Source organism: Pongo pygmaeus, chromosome 21, assembly GCF_028885625.2.
Source record: "Pongo pygmaeus isolate AG05252 chromosome 21, NHGRI_mPonPyg2-v2.0_pri, whole genome shotgun sequence".
NCBI lineage: Eukaryota > Metazoa > Chordata > Mammalia > Primates > Hominidae > Pongo > Pongo pygmaeus.
In genome coordinates, this window is record NC_072394.2 from 25,264,765 (window position 1) to 25,285,360 (window position 20,596).

The window sequence follows — 20,596 nt, forward strand, 5'->3', positions numbered from 1 at the left end:
TCCCAGCATCGGCCTCAAAGCGATCCAAATATCCACTTGCGGATCGTACAAAAAGAGTGTTTCAAAACTGCTCTTTCAAAGGGAAGTTTCAAGTCGGTGAGCTGAATGCAGTCATCACAAAGAAGTATCTGAGAATGCTTCTGTCTAGTTTTAATGTGAAGCTATTTCCATTTCCAGCATAGGCCTCGAATCGCTCCAAACATCCACTAGCAAATCCCACAAAAGGAGTGTTTCAAAACTGCGCTATCAAAAGGAAGTTTCCACTATGTGACTTGAATGCATAAAGCACACGGAAGTTTCTGAGAATGCTTCCGTCTAGTTCTCAGGTGAAGATATTTCCTTTTCCAGTGTTGGCCTCTTATCACTCCAAATATCCACTTGCAGATTCTAGACAGAGAGTGTTTGAAAACCTCTCTATCAAAAGGAAGGTTCAACTCGGTGATTTGAATGAGCACAACAGAAAATGTTTCTGAGAATGATTCTGTCTAGTTTTTGTGTAAAGAGAATTCCTTTTAAAGCATAGGCCTCCAAGCGTTCCAAATATCCACTTGCACATTCTACAAAAAGAGTGTTTCAAAAGTGCTCTTTCAAAACGAAGCTTCAAGTCTGTGAGTTGAATGCACTCAACACAAAGAAGTCTCTGAGAATGCTTCTGTCTAGTTTTTCGGTGAAGATATTTCATTTCCCAGCATAGGCGTCAAAGCGATCCAAATATCCACTTGCAGATCCTACAAAAAGAGTGTTTCAAAACTGCTCTTTGAAAAGGAAGGTTCAAGTCTGTGAGTTGAATGCACTCATCAGAAAGAAGTTTCTGAGAATGATTCTCTCTAGTTTTCATCTGTATATATTTCCTTTTCCACTAGATGCCGCAATCGCACCAAATATCCACTTGCAGTTTCCACAAAAAGAGTGTTGCAGAACTGCTCCATAAAAAGGAAAGTTCAACTCTGTGAGTTCAATCCCCACATGACATAGAAGTTTCTGAGAATGCTTCTGTCTGCTTTGTATATGAAGATATCTCCTTTTCCAGCATAAGTGTCAAAGAGCTCCAAATATCCGCTTGCGGATTCCACAGAAACAGTGTTTCAAAACTGGTCTATCAAAAGGAAGGTTCAACTCTGTGAGTTGAATGCACTCATTACAAAGAAGTTTCTGAGAATGCTTCCGTCTAGCTTTTAGGCAATGATATTTCCTTTTGCAGCATAGGCCTCAAAGCGCTCCAAATATACACTTGCAGATTCTATAAAAAGAGGGATTGCAAACTGCTCTATCAAAAGGCAGGTTCAACTCTGTGAGTTGAAAGCATGCATCGAGAAGAGCTTTCTGAGAAAGGTTCTGTTTAGTTTTTAGGTGAAGATATTCCATTTCCCAGCATAGGCCTCAAAGTGCTCCGAATATCCACTTGCAGATTTTACAAAAAGAGTGTTTCAAAACTGCTCTTTCAAAAGGAAGCTTCATGTCTGTGTGTTGAATGCACTCAACACAAAGAAGTTTCTGAGAATGCTTCTGTCTAGTTTTTATGTGAATATATTTCCTTTTCCAGCATAGGACTCAAAACGTTCGAAATATCCAATTGCAGATTCTACAAAAAGAATGCTTCAATACTGTTCTATCAAAAGGAAGGTTCAACTCTGTGAGTAGAATGCACTCATCACAAAGAAGTTTCTGAGAATGCTTGTGTCTAGTTTTTATGTGAAGATATTTCCTTTTCCAACATAGTCCTCAAAGCGCTCCGAATAAACACTTGCAGATTGTACAAAAGGAGTGTTTCAAAACTGTTCTATCAAAAGGAACATTCAAGTCTGTGAGTTGAATACGCTCCTCACAAAGAAGTTTCTGAGAATGCCGCTATCTAGTTTTTATGTGAAGATATTTCCTTTTCTTTGCATAGGCCTCAATTTGCTGGAAATATCCACTTGCAGATTTCACAAAAACAGTGCTGCCAAACTGCTCTATCAAAAGACAGGTTCAACTCTGTGAGTTGAATGCACGCATCGAGAAGAAATTTCTGAGAATGCTTCTGTCTAGTTTTTAGATGAAGATATTCCATTTTCCAGCATACGTCTCAAAGTGCTCCAAATATCCATTTGCAGCTTTTACAAAAAGAGTGTTTCAAAACTGCTCGTTCAAAAGGAAGGTTCAAGTCTGGGAGTTGAATGCACTCATCACAAAGAAGGTTCCGAGAATGCTTCTCTCTAGTTTTTATGTGAAGTTATTTCCTTTTCCAACATAAGCCTCAAGGTGCTCCGAATAAACACTTGCGGATTCTACAAACTTAGTGTTTCAAAACTGTTCTATCAAAAGGAACGTTCATGTCTGTGAGTTGAATGCACTCATCACAAAGAAGATTCTCAGAATGCTTCTGTCTGGTTTTCAGGTGAAGATATTTCATTTTCCAGCATAGGCCTCAAAGCTCTCCAAATATCCACTTGCAGATTCTACAAAAAGTGTGTTTCAAAACTGCTCTTTCAAAAGGAAGGTTCAAGTCTGTGAGTTGAATGCACTCCTCACAAAGAAGTTTCTGAGAATGCTTTTGTCTGGTTTTTATGTGAAGATATTTCCATTCCCAGCATAGGCCTCAAATCGCTCCAAACATCCACTAGCAAATTCTACAAAAGGAGTGTTTCAAAACTGCGCTATCAAAAGGAAGATTCCACTATGTGATTTGAATGCATAAAGTGCATGGAAGTTATTGAGAATGCTTCCGTCCAGTTCTCATGTGGTGATATTTTCTTTTGCAGTTTTGGCCTCTTAGCACCCCAAATATCTACTTGCAGATTCTGGACAAAGATTGTTTCAAATCCTCTCTATCAGAAGGAAGCTTCAAGTCTGTGAGTTGAATGTGCCCATCGGAAGAAGTTTCTGAGAAATCTTCTGCCTAGTTTTTATGTGAAGATTCTTCCTTTTCCAACATAGGCCTCAAAGCGCTCCAAATATCCACTAGCAGATTCTGCAAAAAGAGTGTTTCAAAACTGTTCTATCAAAAGGAAGGTTCAACTCTGTGAGTAGAATGCAATCATCACAAAGAAGTTTCTGAGAATGCTTCTGTCTAGTTTTTAAGTGAAGATAATTCCTTTTCCAACATAGGCCCCAAAGCGCTCCGAATAAACACTTACAGATAGTACAAAAGGAGTGGTTCAAAACTGTTCTATCAAAAGGAACGTTCCAGTCTGTGAGTTGAATGCGCTCCTCACAAAGAAGTTTCTGAGAATGCTGCTATCTAGTTTTTATGTGAAGATATTTCGTTTTCCTTGCATAGGCCTCAAATCGCTGGAAATGTCCACTTGCTGATCTCACAAAAAGAGTGTTTCCAAACCGCTCTATCAAAAGACAGGTTCAACTCTGTGAGTTGAATGCTCGCATCGAGAAGAACTTTCTGAGAATGCTTCCGTCTAGTTTTCAGGTGAAGATATTCCATTTTCCAGCATACGCCTCAAAGTGCTCCAAATATCCATTTGCAGATTTTACAAGAAGAGTGTTTCGAAGCTGCTCGTTCAAAAAGAAGGTTCAAGTCTGGGAGTTGAATGCACTCAACGCAAAGAAGTTTCTGAGAATGCTTCTGTCGAATTTTTATGTGAAGATATTTCCTTTACCAGCAGAGGCCTCAAGGTGCTCCGAATAAACACTTGCGGATTCTACAAACTTAGTGTTTCAAAACTGTTCCAAGAAAAGGAACGTTCATGTCTGTGAGTTGAATGCACTCATCACAAAGAAGTTTCTCAGAAGGCTTCTGTCTAGTTTTCAGGTGAAATTATTTCATTTCCCAGCATAGGCCTCAAAGCGCTCCAAATATCCACTTGCAGATCCTACATAAAGAGTGTTTCAAAACTGCTCTTTCAAAAGGAGAGTTCAAGTCTTTGAGTTGAATGCATTCATCACAAAGAAGTTTCTGAGAATGCTTCTGTCTAGTTTTTATGTGAAGATATTTCCATTCCCAGCATAGGCCTCAAATCGCTCCAAACATCCACTAGCAAATTCTACGAAAGGAGTGTTTCAAAACTGGCTATCAAAAGGAAGTTTCCACTATGTGAGTTGAGTGCATAAAGCCACGGAAGTTTTCTGAGAATGCTTCCATCTAGTTCTCATGTGAAGATATTTCCTTTTCCAGTGTTGGCATCTTAGCACTCCAAATATTCACCTGCAGATTCTAGACAAAGAGTGTTTCAAAACCTCTCTATCAAAAGGAAGGTTCAACTCGGTGAGTTGAATGCGCACATCGGAAAAAGTTTCTGAGGATGCTTCTGTCTAGTTTTTATGTGAAGATATCTCCTTTTCCAGCATAGGCCTCAAATCGCTCCAAATATCCACTTGCAGATTCTACCAAAAGAGTGTTTCAAAACTGTTCTTTCAAAAGGAAGGTTCCACTCTGTGAGTAGAATGCAATCATCACAAAGAAGTTTCGGAGAATGCTTCTGTCTAGTTTTTATGTGAAGATATTTCCTTTTCCAACATAGGCCTCAAAGCGCTCCAAATAAACACTTGCAGATTCTACCAAAGGACTGTTTCAAAACTGTTCCCTCAAAAGGAACGTTCAGGTCTGTGAGTTGAATGCACTCATCACACGGAAATTTCTGAGAATGCTTCTGTCTAGTATTTATGTGAAGATATTTCCTTTTCCAGCATAGGCCTGAAATCGCTCCAAATATCCACTTGCAGATTTTACCAAAAGTGTGTTTCAAAACTGCTCTTTGAAAAGAAAGATTCAACTCTGTGAGTTGAATGCACATATCGTGAAGAAGTTTCTGAGAATGCTTCTGTCTAGTTTTTCGGTGAAGATATTTCATTTCCCAGCATAGGCGTCAAAGCGATCCAAATATCCACTTGCAGATCCTACAAAAAGAGTGTTTCAAAACTGCTCTTTGAAAAGGAAGGTTCAAGTCTGTGAGTTGAATGCACTCATCAGAAAGAAGTTTCTGAGAATGATTCTCTCTTGTTTTCATCTGTATATACTTCCTTTTCCACTAGATGCCGCAATCGCACCAAATATCCACTTGCAGTTTCCACAAAAAGAGTGTTGCAGAACTGCTCCATAAAAAGGAAAGTTCAACTCTGTGAGTTCAATCCCCACATGACATAGAAGTTTCTGAGAATGCTTCTGTCTGCTTTGTATATGAAGATATCTCCTTTTCCAGCATAAGTGTCAAAGGGCTCCAAATATCCGCTTGCGGATACCACAGAAACAGTGTTTCAAAACTGGTCTATCAAAAGGAAGGTTCAACTCTGTGAGTTGAATGCACTCATTACAAAGAAGTTTCTGAGAATGCTTCCGTCTAGCTTTCAGGCAATGATATTTCCTTTTGCAGCATAGGCCTCAAAGCGCTCCAAATATACACTTGCAGATTCTATAAAAAGAGGGATTGCAAACTGCTCTATCAAAAGGCAGGTTCAACTCTGTGAGTTGAAAGCATGCATCGAGAAGAGCTTTCTGAGAAAGGTTCTGTTTAGTTTTTAGGTGAAGATATTCCATTTCCCAGCATAGGCCTCAAAGTGCTCCGAATATCCACTTGCAGATTTTACAAAAAGAGTGTTTCAAAACTGCTCTTTCAAAAGGAAGCTTCATGTCTGTGAGTTGAATGCACTCAACACAAAGAAGTTTCTGAGAATGCTTCTGTCTAGTTTTTATGTGAATATATTTCCTTTTCCAGCATAGGACTCAAAACGTTCGAAATATCCAATTGCAGATTCTACAAAAAGAATGCTTCAATACTGTTCTATCAAAAGGAAGGTTCAACTCTGTGAGTAGAATGCACTCATCACAAAGAAGTTTCTGAGAATGCTTGTGTCTAGTTTTTATGTGAAGATATTTCCTTTTCCAACATAGTCCTCAAAGCGCTCCGAATAAACACTTGCAGATTGTACAAAAGGAGTGTTTCAAAACTGTTCTATCAAAAGGAACATTCAAGTCTGTGAGTTGAATACGCTCCTCACAAAGAAGTTTCTGAGAATGCCGCTGTCTAGTTTTTATGTGAAGATATTTCCTTTTCTTTGCATAGGCCTCAATTTGCTGGAAATATCCACTTGCAGATTTCACAAAAACAGTGCTGCCAAACTGCTCTATCAAAAGACAGGTTCAACTCTGTGAGTTGAATGCACGCATCGAGAAGAAATTTCTGAGAATGCTTCTGTCTAGTTTTTTGATGAAGATATTCCATTTTCCAGCATACGTCTCAAAGTGCTCCAAATATCCATTTGCAGCTTTTACAAAAAGAGTGTTTCAAAACTGCTCGTTCAAAAGGAAGGTTCAAGTCTGGGAGTTGAATGCACTCATCACAAAGAAGGTTCCGAGAATGCTTCTCTCTAGTTTTTATGTGAAGTTATTTCCTTTTCCAACATAAGCCTCAAGGTGCTCCGAATAAACACTTGCGGATTCTACAAACTTAGTGTTTCAAAACTGTTCTATCAAAAGGAACGTTCATGTCTGTGAGTTGAATGCACTCATCACAAAGAAGATTCTCAGAATGCTTCTGTCTGGTTTTCAGGTGAAGATATTTCATTTTCCAGCGTAGGCCTCAAAGCTCTCCAAATATCCACTTGCAGATTCTACAAAAAGTGTGTTTCAAAACTGCTCTTTCAAAAGGAAGGTTCAAGTCTGTGAGTTGAATGCACTCCTCACAAAGAAGTTTCTGAGAATGCTTTTGTCTGGTTTTTATGTGAAGATATTTCCATTCCCAGCATAGGCCTCAAATCGCTCCAAACATCCACTAGCAAATTCTACAAAAGGAGTGTTTCAAAACTGCGCTATCAAAAGGAAGATTCCACTATGTGATTTGAATGCATAAAGTGCATGGAAGTTGTTGAGAATGCTTCCGTCCAGTTCTCATGTGGTGATATTTTCTTTTGCAGTTTTGGCCTCTTAGCACCCCAAATATCTACTTGCAGATTCTGGACAAAGATTGTTTCAAATCCTCTCTATCAGAAGGAAGCTTCAAGTCTGTGAGTTGAATGTGCCCATCGGAAGAAGTTTCTGAGAAATCTTCTGCCTAGTTTTTATGTGAAGATTCTTCCTTTTCCAACATAGGCCTCAAAGCGCTCCAAATATCCACTAGCAGATTCTGCAAAAAGAGTGTTTCAAAACTGTTCTATCAAAAGGAAGGTTCAACTCTGTGAGTAGAATGCAATCATCACAAAGAAGTTTCTGAGAATGCTTCTGTCTAGTTTTTAAGTGAAGATAATTCCTTTTCCAACATAGGCCCCAAAGCGCTCCGAATAAACACTTACAGATAGTACAAAAGGAGTGGTTCAAAACTGTTCTATCAAAAGGAACGTTCCAGTCTGTGAGTTGAATGCGCTCCTCACAAAGAAGTTTCTGAGAATGCTGCTATCTAGTTTTTATGTGAAGATATTTCGTTTTCCTTGCATAGGCCTCAAATCGCTGGAAATGTCCACTTGCTGATCTCACAAAAAGAGTGTTTCCAAACCGCTCTATCAAAAGACAGGTTCAACTCTGTGAGTTGAATGCTCGCATCGAGAAGAACTTTCTGAGAATGCTTCCGTCTAGTTTTCAGGTGAAGATATTCCATTTTCCAGCATACGCCTCAAAGTGCTCCAAATATCCATTTGCAGATTTTACAAGAAGAGTGTTTCGAAGCTGCTCGTTCAAAAAGAAGGTTCAAGTCTGGGAGTTGAATGCACTCAACGCAAAGAAGTTTCTGAGAATGCTTCTGTCGAATTTTTATGTGAAGATATTTCCTTTACCAGCAGAGGCCTCAAGGTGCTCCGAATAAACACTTGCGGATTCTACAAACTTAGTGTTTCAAAACTGTTCCAAGAAAAGGAACGTTCATGTCTGTGAGTTGAATGCACTCATCACAAAGAAGTTTCTCAGAAGGCTTCTGTCTAGTTTTCAGGTGAAATTATTTCATTTCCCAGCATAGGCCTCAAAGCGCTCCAAATATCCACTTGCAGATCCTACATAAAGAGTGTTTCAAAACTGCTCTTTCAAAAGGAGAGTTCAAGTCTTTGAGTTGAATGCATTCATCACAAAGAAGTTTCTGAGAATGCTTCTGTCTAGTTTTTATGTGAAGATATTTCCATTCCCAGCATAGGCCTCAAATCGCTCCAAACATCCACTAGCAAATTCTACGAAAGGAGTGTTTCAAAACTGTCTATCAAAAGGAAGTTTCCACTATGTGAGTTGAGTGCATAAAGCCACGGAAGTTTTCTGAGAATGCTTCCATCTAGTTCTCATGTGAAGATATTTCCTTTTCCAGTGTTGGCATCTTAGCACTCCAAATATTCACCTGCAGATTCTAGACAAAGAGTGTTTCAAAACCTCTCTATCAAAAGGAAGGTTCAACTCGGTGAGTTGAATGCGCACATCGGAAAAAGTTTCTGAGGATGCTTCTGTCTAGTTTTTATGTGAAGATATCTCCTTTTCCAGCATAGGCCTCAAATCGCTCCAAATATCCACTTGCAGATTCTACCAAAAGAGTGTTTCAAAACTGTTCTTTCAAAAGGAAGGTTCCACTCTGTGAGTAGAATGCAATCATCACAAAGAAGTTTCGGAGAATGCTTCTGTCTAGTTTTTATGTGAAGATATTTCCTTTTCCAACATAGGCCTCAAAGCGCTCCAAATAAACACTTGCAGATTCTACCAAAGGACTGTTTCAAAACTGTTCCCTCAAAAGGAACGTTCAGGTCTGTGAGTTGAATGCACTCATCACACGGAAATTTCTGAGAATGCTTCTGTCTAGTATTTATGTGAAGATATTTCCTTTTCCAGCATAGGCCTGAAATCGCTCCAAATATCCACTTGCAGATTTTACCAAAAGTGTGTTTCAAAACTGCTCTTTGAAAAGAAAGATTCAACTCTGTGAGTTGAATGCACATATCGTGAAGAAGTTTCTGAGAATGCTTCTGTCTAGTTTTTCGGTGAAGATATTTCATTTCCCAGCATAGGCATCAAAGCGATCCAAATATCCACTTGCAGATCCTACAAAAAGAGTGTTTCAAAACTGCTCTTTGAAAAGGAAGGTTCAAGTCTGTGAGTTGAATGCACTCATCAGAAAGAAGTTTCTGAGAATGATTCTCTCTTGTTTTCATCTGTATATACTTCCTTTTCCACTAGATGCCGCAATCGCACCAAATATCCACTTGCAGTTTCCACAAAAAGAGTGTTGCAGAACTGCTCCATAAAAAGGAAAGTTCAACTCTGTGAGTTCAATCCCCACATGACATAGAAGTTTCTGAGAATGCTTCTGTCTGCTTTGTATATGAAGATATCTCCTTTTCCAGCATAAGTGTCAAAGGGCTCCAAATATCCGCTTGCGGATACCACAGAAACAGTGTTTCAAAACTGGTCTATCAAAAGGAAGGTTCAACTCTGTGAGTTGAATGCACTCATTACAAAGAAGTTTCTGAGAATGCTTCCGTCTAGCTTTCAGGCAATGATATTTCCTTTTGCAGCATAGGCCTCAAAGCGCTCCAAATATACACTTGCAGATTCTATAAAAAGAGGGATTGCAAACTGCTCTATCAAAAGGCAGGTTCAACTCTGTGAGTTGAAAGCATGCATCGAGAAGAGCTTTCTGAGAAAGGTTCTGTTTAGTTTTTAGGTGAAGATATTCCATTTCCCAGCATAGGCCTCAAAGTGCTCCGAATATCCACTTGCAGATTTTACAAAAAGAGTGTTTCAAAACTGCTCTTTCAAAAGGAAGCTTCATGTCTGTGAGTTGAATGCACTCAACACAAAGAAGTTTCTGAGAATGCTTCTGTCTAGTTTTTATGTGAATATATTTCCTTTTCCAGCATAGGACTCAAAACGTTCGAAATATCCAATTGCAGATTCTACAAAAAGAATGCTTCAATACTGTTCTATCAAAAGGAAGGTTCAACTCTGTGAGTAGAATGCACTCATCACAAAGAAGTTTCTGAGAATGCTTGTGTCTAGTTTTTATGTGAAGATATTTCCTTTTCCAACATAGTCCTCAAAGCGCTCCGAATAAACACTTGCAGATTGTACAAAAGGAGTGTTTCAAAACTGTTCTATCAAAAGGAACATTCAAGTCTGTGAGTTGAATACGCTCCTCACAAAGAAGTTTCTGAGAATGCCGCTGTCTAGTTTTTATGTGAAGATATTTCCTTTTCTTTGCATAGGCCTCAATTTGCTGGAAATATCCACTTGCAGATTTCACAAAAACAGTGCTGCCAAACTGCTCTATCAAAAGACAGGTTCAACTCTGTGAGTTGAATGCACGCATCGAGAAGAAATTTCTGAGAATGCTTCTGTCTAGTTTTTTGATGAAGATATTCCATTTTCCAGCATACGTCTCAAAGTGCTCCAAATATCCATTTGCAGCTTTTACAAAAAGAGTGTTTCAAAACTGCTCGTTCAAAAGGAAGGTTCAAGTCTGGGAGTTGAATGCACTCATCACAAAGAAGGTTCCGAGAATGCTTCTCTCTAGTTTTTATGTGAAGTTATTTCCTTTTCCAACATAAGCCTCAAGGTGCTCCGAATAAACACTTGCGGATTCTACAAACTTAGTGTTTCAAAACTGTTCTATCAAAAGGAACGTTCATGTCTGTGAGTTGAATGCACTCATCACAAAGAAGATTCTCAGAATGCTTCTGTCTGGTTTTCAGGTGAAGATATTTCATTTTCCAGCGTAGGCCTCAAAGCTCTCCAAATATCCACTTGCAGATCCTACAAAAAGTGTGTTTCAAAACTGCTCTTTCAAAAGGAAGTTTCAAGTCTGTGAGTTGAATGCACTCCTCACAAAGAAGTTTCTGAGAATGCTTTTGTCTGGTTTTTATGTGAAGATATTTCCATTCCCAGCATAGGCCTCAAATCGCTCCAAACATCCACTAGCAAATTCTACAAAAGGAGTGTTTCAAAACTGCGCTATCAAAAGGAAGATTCCACTATGTGATTTGAATGCATAAAGTGCATGGAAGTTGTTGAGAATGCTTCCGTCCAGTTCTCATGTGGTGACATTTTCTTTTGCAGTTTTGGCCTCTTAGCACCCCAAATATCTACTTGCAGATTCTGGACAAAGATTGTTTCAAATCCTCTCTATCAGAAGGAAGCTTCAAGTCTGTGAGTTGAATGTGCCCATCGGAAGAAGTTTCTGAGAAATCTTCTGCCTAGTTTTTATGTGAAGATTCTTCCTTTTCCAACATAGGCCTCAAAGCGCTCCAAATATCCACTAGCAGATTCTGCAAAAAGAGTGTTTCAAAACTGTTCTATCAAAAGGAAGGTTCAACTCTGTGAGTAGAATGCAATCATCACAAAGAAGTTTCTGAGAATGCTTCTGTCTAGTTTTTAAGTGAAGATAATTCCTTTTCCAACATAGGCCCCAAAGCGCTCCGAATAAACACTTACAGATAGTACAAAAGGAGTGGTTCAAAACTGTTCTATCAAAAGGAGCGTTCCAGTCTGTGAGTTGAATGCGCTCCTCACAAAGAAGTTTCTGAGAATGCTGCTATCTAGTTTTTATGTGAAGATATTTCGTTTTCCTTGCATAGGCCTCAAATCGCTGGAAATGTCCACTTGCTGATCTCACAAAAAGAGTGTTTCCAAACCGCTCTATCAAAAGACAGGTTCAACTCTGTGAGTTGAATGCTCGCATCGAGAAGAACTTTCTGAGAATGCTTCCGTCTAGTTTTCAGGTGAAGATATTCCATTTTCCAGCATACGCCTCAAAGTGCTCCAAATATCCATTTGCAGATTTTACAAGAAGAGTGTTTCGAAGCTGCTCGTTCAAAAAGAAGGTTCAAGTCTGGGAGTTGAATGCACTCAACGCAAAGAAGTTTCTGAGAATGCTTCTGTCGAATTTATGTGAAGATATTTCCTTTACCAGCAGAGGCCTCAAGGTGCTCCGAATAAACACTTGCGGATTCTACAAACTTAGTGTTTCAAAACTGTTCCAAGAAAAGGAACGTTCATGTCTGTGAGTTGAATGCACTCATCACAAAGAAGTTTCTCAGAAGGCTTCTGTCTAGTTTTCAGGTGAAATTATTTCATTTCCCAGCATAGGCCTCAAAGCGCTCCAAATATCCACTTGCAGATCCTACATAAAGAGTGTTTCAAAACTGCTCTTTCAAAAGGAGAGTTCAAGTCTTTGAGTTGAATGCATTCATCACAAAGAAGTTTCTGAGAATGCTTCTGTCTAGTTTTTATGTGAAGATATTTCCATTCCCAGCATAGGCCTCAAATCGCTCCAAACATCCACTAGCAAATTCTACGAAAGGAGTGTTTCAAAACTGGCTATCAAAAGGAAGTTTCCACTATGTGAGTTGAGTGCATAAAGCCACGGAAGTTTTCTGAGAATGCTTCCATCTAGTTCTCATGTGAAGATATTTCCTTTTCCAGTGTTGGCATCTTAGCACTCCAAATATTCACCTGCAGATTCTAGACAAAGAGTGTTTCAAAACCTCTCTATCAAAAGGAAGGTTCAACTCGGTGAGTTGAATGCGCACATCAGAAAAAGTTTCTGAGGATGCTTCTGTCTAGTTTTTATGTGAAGATATCTCCTTTTCCAGCATAGGCCTCAAATCGCTCCAAATATCCACTTGCAGATTCTACCAAAAGAGTGTTTCAAAACTGTTCTTTCAAAAGGAAGGTTCCACTCTGTGAGTAGAATGCAATCATCACAAAGAAGTTTCGGAGAATGCTTCTGTCTAGTTTTTATGTGAAGATATTTCCTTTTCCAACATAGGCCTCAAAGCGCTCCAAATAAACACTTGCAGATTCTACCAAAGGACTGTTTCAAAACTGTTCCCTCAAAAGGAACGTTCAGGTCTGTGAGTTGAATGCACTCATCACACGGAAATTTCTGAGAATGCTTCTGTCTAGTATTTATGTGAAGATATTTCCTTTTCCAGCATAGGCCTGAAATCGCTCCAAATATCCACTTGCAGATTTTACCAAAAGTGTGTTTCAAAACTGCTCTTTGAAAAGAAAGATTCAACTCTGTGAGTTGAATGCACATATCGTGAAGAAGTTTCTGAGAATGCTTCTGTCTAGTTTTTCGGTGAAGATATTTCATTTCCCAGCATAGGCGTCAAAGCGATCCAAATATCCACTTGCAGATCCTACAAAAAGAGTGTTTCAAAACTGTTCTTTGAAAAGGAAGGTTCAAGTCTGTGAGTTGAATGCACTCATCAGAAAGAAGTTTCTGAGAATGATTCTCTCTTGTTTTCATCTGTATATACTTCCTTTTCCACTAGATGCCGCAATCGCACCAAATATCCACTTGCAGTTTCCACAAAAAGAGTGTTGCAGAACTGCTCCATAAAAAGGAAAGTTCAACTCTGTGAGTTCAATCCCCACATGACATAGAAGTTTCTGAGAATGCTTCTGTCTGCTTTGTATATGAAGATATCTCCTTTTCCAGCATAAGTGTCAAAGGGCTCCAAATATCCGCTTGCGGATACCACAGAAACAGTGTTTCAAAACTGGTCTATCAAAAGGAAGGTTCAACTCTGTGAGTTGAATGCACTCATTACAAAGAAGTTTCTGAGAATGCTTCCGTCTAGCTTTTAGGCAATGATATTTCCTTTTGCAGCATAGGCCTCAAAGCGCTCCAAATATACACTTGCAGATTCTATAAAAAGAGGGATTGCAAACTGCTCTATCAAAAGGCAGGTTCAACTCTGTGAGTTGAAAGCATGCATCGAGAAGAGCTTTCTGAGAAAGGTTCTGTTTAGTTTTTAGGTGAAGATATTCCATTTCCCAGCATAGGCCTCAAAGTGCTCCGAATATCCACTTGCAGATTTTACAAAAAGAGTGTTTCAAAACTGCTCTTTCAAAAGGAAGCTTCATGTCTGTGAGTTGAATGCACTCAACACAAAGAAGTTTCTGAGAATGCTTCTGTCTAGTTTTTATGTGAATATATTTCCTTTTCCAGCATAGGACTCAAAACGTTCGAAATATCCAATTGCAGATTCTACAAAAAGAATGCTTCAATACTGTTCTATCAAAAGGAAGGTTCAACTCTGTGAGTAGAATGCATTCATCACAAAGAAGTTTCTGAGAATGCTTGTGTCTAGTTTTTATGTGAAGATATTTCCTTTTCCAACATAGTCCTCAAAGCGCTCCGAATAAACACATGCAGATTGTACAAAAGGAGTGTTTCAAAACTGTTCTATCAAAAGGAACATTCAAGTCTGTGAGTTGAATACGCTCCTCACAAAGAAGTTTCTGAGAATGCCGCTGTCTAGTTTTTATGTGAAGATATTTCCTTTTCTTTGCATAGGCCTCAATTTGCTGGAAATATCCACTTGCAGATTTCACAAAAACAGTGCTGCCAAACTGCTCTATCAAAAGACAGGTTCAACTCTGTGAGTTGAATGCACGCATCGAGAAGAAATTTCTGAGAATGCTTCTGTCTAGTTTTTAGATGAAGATATTCCATTTTCCAGCATACGTCTCAAAGTGCTCCAAATATCCATTTGCAGCTTTTACAAAAAGAGTGTTTCAAAACTGCTCGTTCAAAAGGAAGGTTCAAGTCTGGGAGTTGAATGCACTCATCACAAAGAAGGTTCCGAGAATGCTTCTCTCTAGTTTTTATGTGAAGTTATTTCCTTTTCCAACATAAGCCTCAAGGTGCTCCGAATAAACACTTGCGGATTCTACAAACTTAGTGTTTCAAAACTGTTCTATCAAAAGGAACGTTCATGTCTGTGAGTTGAATGCACTCATCACAAAGAAGATTCTCAGAATGCTTCTGTCTGGTTTTCAGGTGAAGATATTTCATTTTCCAGCGTAGGCCTCAAAGCTCTCCAAATATCCACTTGCAGATTCTACAAAAAGTGTGTTTCAAAACTGCTCTTTCAAAAGGAAGGTTCAAGTCTGTGAGTTGAATGCACTCCTCACAAAGAAGTTTCTGAGAATGCTTTTGTCTGGTTTTTATGTTAAGATATTTCCATTCCCAGCATAGGCCTCAAATCGCTCCAAACATCCACTAGCAAATTCTACAAAAGGAGTGTTTCAAAACTGCGCTATGAAAAGGAAGATTCCACTATGTGATTTGAATGCACAAAGTGCATGGAAGTTATTGAGAATGCTTCCGTCCAGTTCTCATGTGGTGATATTTTCTTTTGCAGTTTTGGCCTCTTAGCACCCCAAATATCTACTTGCAGATTCTGGACAAAGATTGTTTCAAATCCTCTCTATCAGAAGGAAGCTTCAAGTCTGTGAGTTGAATGTGCCCATCGGAAGAAGTTTCTGAGAAATCTTCTGCCTAGTTTTAATGTGAAGATTCTTCCTTTTCCAACATAGGCCTCAAAGCGCTCCAAATATCCACTAGCAGATTCTGCAAAAAGAGTGTTTCAAAACTGTTCTATCAAAAGGAAGCTTCAACTCTGTGAGTAGAATGCAATCATCACAAAGAAGTTTCTGAGAATGCTTCTGTCTAGTTTTTAAGTGAAGATAATTCCTTTTCCAACATAGGCCCCAAAGCGCTCCGAATAAACACTTACAGATAGTACAAAAGGAGTGGTTCAAAACTGTTCTATCAAAAGGAACGTTCCAGTCTGTGAGTTGAATGCGCTCCTCACAAAGAAGTTTCTGAGAATGCTGCTATCTAGTTTTTATGTGAAGATATTTCGTTTTCCTTGCATAGGCCTCAAATCGCTGGAAATGTCCACTTGCTGATCTCACAAAAAGAGTGTTTCCAAACTGCTCTATCAAAAGACAGGTTCAACTCTGTGAGTTGAATGCACGCATCGAGAAGAACTTTCTGAGAATGCTTCCGTCTAGTTTTCAGGTGAAGATATTCCATTTTCCAGCATACGCCTCAAAGTGCTCCAAATAACCATTTGCAGATTTTACAAGAAGAGTGTTTCGAAGCTGCTCCTTCAAAAAGAAGGTCCAAGTCTGGGAGTTGAATGCACTCAACGCAAAGAAGTTTCTGAGAATGCTTCTGTCGAATTTTTATGTGAAGATATTTCCTTTACCAGCAGAGGCCTCAAGGTGCTCCGAATAAACACTTGCGGATTCTACAAACTTAGTGTTTCAAAACTGTTCCAAGAAAAGGAACGTTCATGTCTGTGAGTTGAATGCACTCATCACAAAGAAGTTTCTCAGAAGGCTTCTGTCTAGTTTTCAGGTGAAATTATTTCATTTCCCAGCATAGGCCTCAAAGCGCTCCAAATATCCACTTGTAGATCCTACATAAAGAGTGTTTCAAAACTGCTCTTTCAAAAGGAAAGTTCAAGTCTTTGAGTTGAATGAATTCATCACAAAGAAGTTTCTGAGAATGCTTCTGTCTAGTTTTATGTGAAGATATTTCCATTCCCAGCATAGGCCTCAAATCGCTCCAAACATCCACTAGCAAATTCTACGAAAGGAGTGTTTCAAAACTGGCTATCAAAAGGAAGTTTCCACTATGTGAGTTGAGTGCATAAAGCCACGGAAGTTTTCTGAGAATGCTTCCATCTAGTTCTCATGTGAAGATATTTCCTTTTCCAGTGTTGGCCTCTTAGCACTCCAAATATTCACCTGCAGATTCTAGACAAAGAGTGTTTCAAAACCTCTCTATCAAAAGGAAGGTTCAACTCGGTGAGTTGAATGTGCACATCAGAAAAAGTTTCTGAGGATGCTTCTGTCTAGTTTTTATGTGAAGATATCTCCTTTTCCAGCATAGGCCTCAAATCGCTCCAAATATCCACTTGCAGATTCTACCAAAAGAGTGTTTCAAAACTGTTCTTTCAAAAGGAAGGTTCCACTCTGTGAGTAGAATGCAATCATCACAAAGAAGTTTCGGAGAATGCTTCTGTCTAGTTTTTATGTGAAGATATTTCCTTTTCCAACATAGGCCTCAAAGCGCTCCAAATAAACACTTGCAGATTCTACCAAAGGACTGTTTCAAAACTGTTCCCTCAAAAGGAACGTTCAGGTCTGTGAGTTGAATGCACTCATCACACGGAAATTTCTGAGAATGCTTCTGTCTAGTATTTATGTGAAGATATTTCCTTTTCCAGCATAGGCCTGAAATCGCTCCAAATATCCACTTGCAGATTTTACCAAAAGTGTGTTTCAAAACTGCTCTTTGAAAAGAAAGATTCAACTCTGTGAGTTGAATGCACATATCGTGAAGAAGTTTCTGAGAATGCTTCTGTCTAGTTTTTCGGTGAAGATATTTCATTTCCCAGCATAGGCATCAAAGCGATCCAAATATCCACTTGCAGATCCTACAAAAAGAGTGTTTCAAAACTGCTCTTTGAAAAGGAAGGTTCAAGTCTGTGAGTTGAATGCACTCATCAGAAAGAAGTTTCTGAGAATGATTCTCTCTTGTTTTCATCTGTATATACTTCCTTTTCCACTAGATGCCGCAATCGCACCAAATATCCACTTGCAGTTTCCACAAAAAGAGTGTTGCAGAACTGCTCCATAAAAAGGAAAGTTCAACTCTGTGAGTTCAATCCCCACATGACATAGAAGTTTCTGAGAATGCTTCTGTCTGCTTTGTATATGAAGATATCTCCTTTTCCAGCATAAGTGTCAAAGGGCTCCAAATATCCGCTTGCGGATACCACAGAAACAGTGTTTCAAAACTGGTCTATCAAAAGGAAGGTTCAACTCTGTGAGTTGAATGCACTCATTACAAAGAAGTTTCTGAGAATGCTTCCGTCTAGCTTTCAGGCAATGATATTTCCTTTTGCAGCATAGGCCTCAAAGCGCTCCAAATATACACTTGCAGATTCTATAAAAAGAGGGATTGCAAACTGCTCTATCAAAAGGCAGGTTCAACTCTGTGAGTTGAAAGCATGCATCGAGAAGAGCTTTCTGAGAAAGGTTCTGTTTAGTTTTTAGGTGAAGATATTCCATTTCCCAGCATAGGCCTCAAAGTGCTCCGAATATCCACTTGCAGATTTTACAAAAAGAGTGTTTCAAAACTGCTCTTTCAAAAGGAAGCTTCATGTCTGTGAGTTGAATGCACTCAACACAAAGAAGTTTCTGAGAATGCTTCTGTCTAGTTTTTATGTGAATATATTTCCTTTTCCAGCATAGGACTCAAAACGTTCGAAATATCCAATTGCAGATTCTACAAAAAGAATGCTTCAATACTGTTCTATCAAAAGGAAGGTTCAACTCTGTGAGTAGAATGCACTCATCACAAAGAAGTTTCTGAGAATGCTTGTGTCTAGTTTTTATGTGAAGATATTTCCTTTTCCAACATAGTCCTCAAAGCGCTCCGAATAAACACTTGCAGATTGTACAAAAGGAGTGTTTCAAAACTGTTCTATCAAAAGGAACATTCAAGTCTGTGAGTTGAATACGCTCCTCACAAAGAAGTTTCTGAGAATGCCGCTGTCTAGTTTTTATGTGAAGATATTTCCTTTTCTTTGCATAGGCCTCAATTTGCTGGAAATATCCACTTGCAGATTTCACAAAAACAGTGCTGCCAAACTGCTCTATCAAAAGACAGGTTCAACTCTGTGAGTTGAATGCACGCATCGAGAAGAAATTTCTGAGAATGCTTCTGTCTAGTTTTTTGATGAAGATATTCCATTTTCCAGCATACGTCTCAAAGTGCTCCAAATATCCATTTGCAGCTTTTACAAAAAGAGTGTTTCAAAACTGCTCGTTCAAAAGGAAGGTTCAAGTCTGGGAGTTGAATGCACTCATCACAAAGAAGGTTCCGAGAATGCTTCTCTCTAGTTTTTATGTGAAGTTATTTCCTTTTCCAACATAAGCCTCAAGGTGCTCCGAATAAACACTTGCGGATTCTACAAACTTAGTGTTTCAAAACTGTTCTATCAAAAGGAACGTTCATGTCTGTGAGTTGAATGCACTCATCACAAAGAAGATTCTCAGAATGCTTCTGTCTGGTTTTCAGGTGAAGATATTTCATTTTCCAGCGTAGGCCTCAAAGCTCTCCAAATATCCACTTGCAGATCCTACAAAAAGTGTGTTTCAAAACTGCTCTTTCAAAAGGAAGTTTCAAGTCTGTGAGTTGAATGCACTCCTCACAAAGAAGTTTCTGAGAATGCTTTTGTCTGGTTTTTATGTGAAGATATTTCCATTCCCAGCATAGGCCTCAAATCGCTCCAAACATCCACTAGCAAATTCTACAAAAGGAGTGTTTCAAAACTGCGCTATCAAAAGGAAGATTCCACTATGTGATTTGAATGCATAAAGTGCATGGAAGTTGTTGAGAATGCTTCCGTCCAGTTCTCATGTGGTGACATTTTCTTTTGCAGTTTTGGCCTCTTAGCACCCCAAATATCTACTTGCAGATTCTGGACAAAGATTGTTTCAAATCCTCTCTATCAGAAGGAAGCTTCAAGTCTGTGAGTTGAATGTGCCCATCGGAAGAAGTTTCTGAGAAATCTTCTGCCTAGTTTTTATGTGAAGATTCTTCCTTTTCCAACATAGGCCTCAAAGCGCTCCAAATATCCACTAGCAGATTCTGCAAAAAGAGTGTTTCAAAACTGTTCTATCAAAAGGAAGGTTCAACTCTGTGAGTAGAATGCAATCATCACAAAGAAGTTTCTGAGAATGCTTCTGTCTAGTTTTTAAGTGAAGATAATTCCTTTTCCAACATAGGCCCCAAAGCGCTCCGAATAAACACTTACAGATAGTACAAAAGGAGTGGTTCAAAACTGTTCTATCAAAAGGAGCGTTCCAGTCTGTGAGTTGAATGCGCTCCTCACAAAGAAGTTTCTGAGAATGCTGCTATCTAGTTTTTATGTGAAGATATTTCGTTTTCCTTGCATAGGCCTCAAATCGCTGGAAATGTCCACTTGCTGATCTCACAAAAAGAGTGTTTCCAAACCGCTCTATCAAAAGACAGGTTCAACTCTGTGAGTTGAATGCTCGCATCGAGAAGAACTTTCTGAGAATGCTTCCGTCTAGTTTTCAGGTGAAGATATTCCATTTTCCAGCATACGCCTCAAAGTGCTCCAAATATCCATTTGCAGATTTTACAAGAAGAGTGTTTCGAAGCTGCTCGTTCAAAAAGAAGGTTCAAGTCTGGGAGTTGAATGCACTCAACGCAAAGAAGTTTCTGAGAATGCTTCTGTCGAATTTATGTGAAGATATTTCCTTTACCAGCAGAGGCCTCAAGGTGCTCCGAATAAACACTTGCGGATTCTACAAACTTAGTGTTTCAAAACTGTTCCAAGAAAAGGAACGTTCATGTCTGTGAGTTGAATGCACTCATCACAAAGAAGTTTCTCAGAAGGCTTCTGTCTAGTTTTCAGGTGAAATTATTTCATTTCCCAGCATAGGCCTCAAAGCGCTCCAAATATCCACTTGCAGATCCTACATAAAGAGTGTTTCAAAACTGCTCTTTCAAAAGGAGAGTTCAAGTCTTTGAGTTGAATGCATTCATCACAAAGAAGTTTCTGAGAATGCTTCTGTCTAGTTTTTATGTGAAGATATTTCCATTCCCAGCATAGGCCTCAAATCGCTCCAAACATCCACTAGCAAATTCTACGAAAGGAGTGTTTCAAAACTGGCTATCAAAAGGAAGTTTCCACTATGTGAGTTGAGTGCATAAAGCCACGGAAGTTTTCTGAGAATGCTTCCATCTAGTTCTCATGTGAAGATATTTCCTTTTCCAGTGTTGGCATCTTAGCACTCCAAATATTCACCTGCAGATTCTAGACAAAGAGTGTTTCAAAACCTCTCTATCAAAAGGAAGGTTCA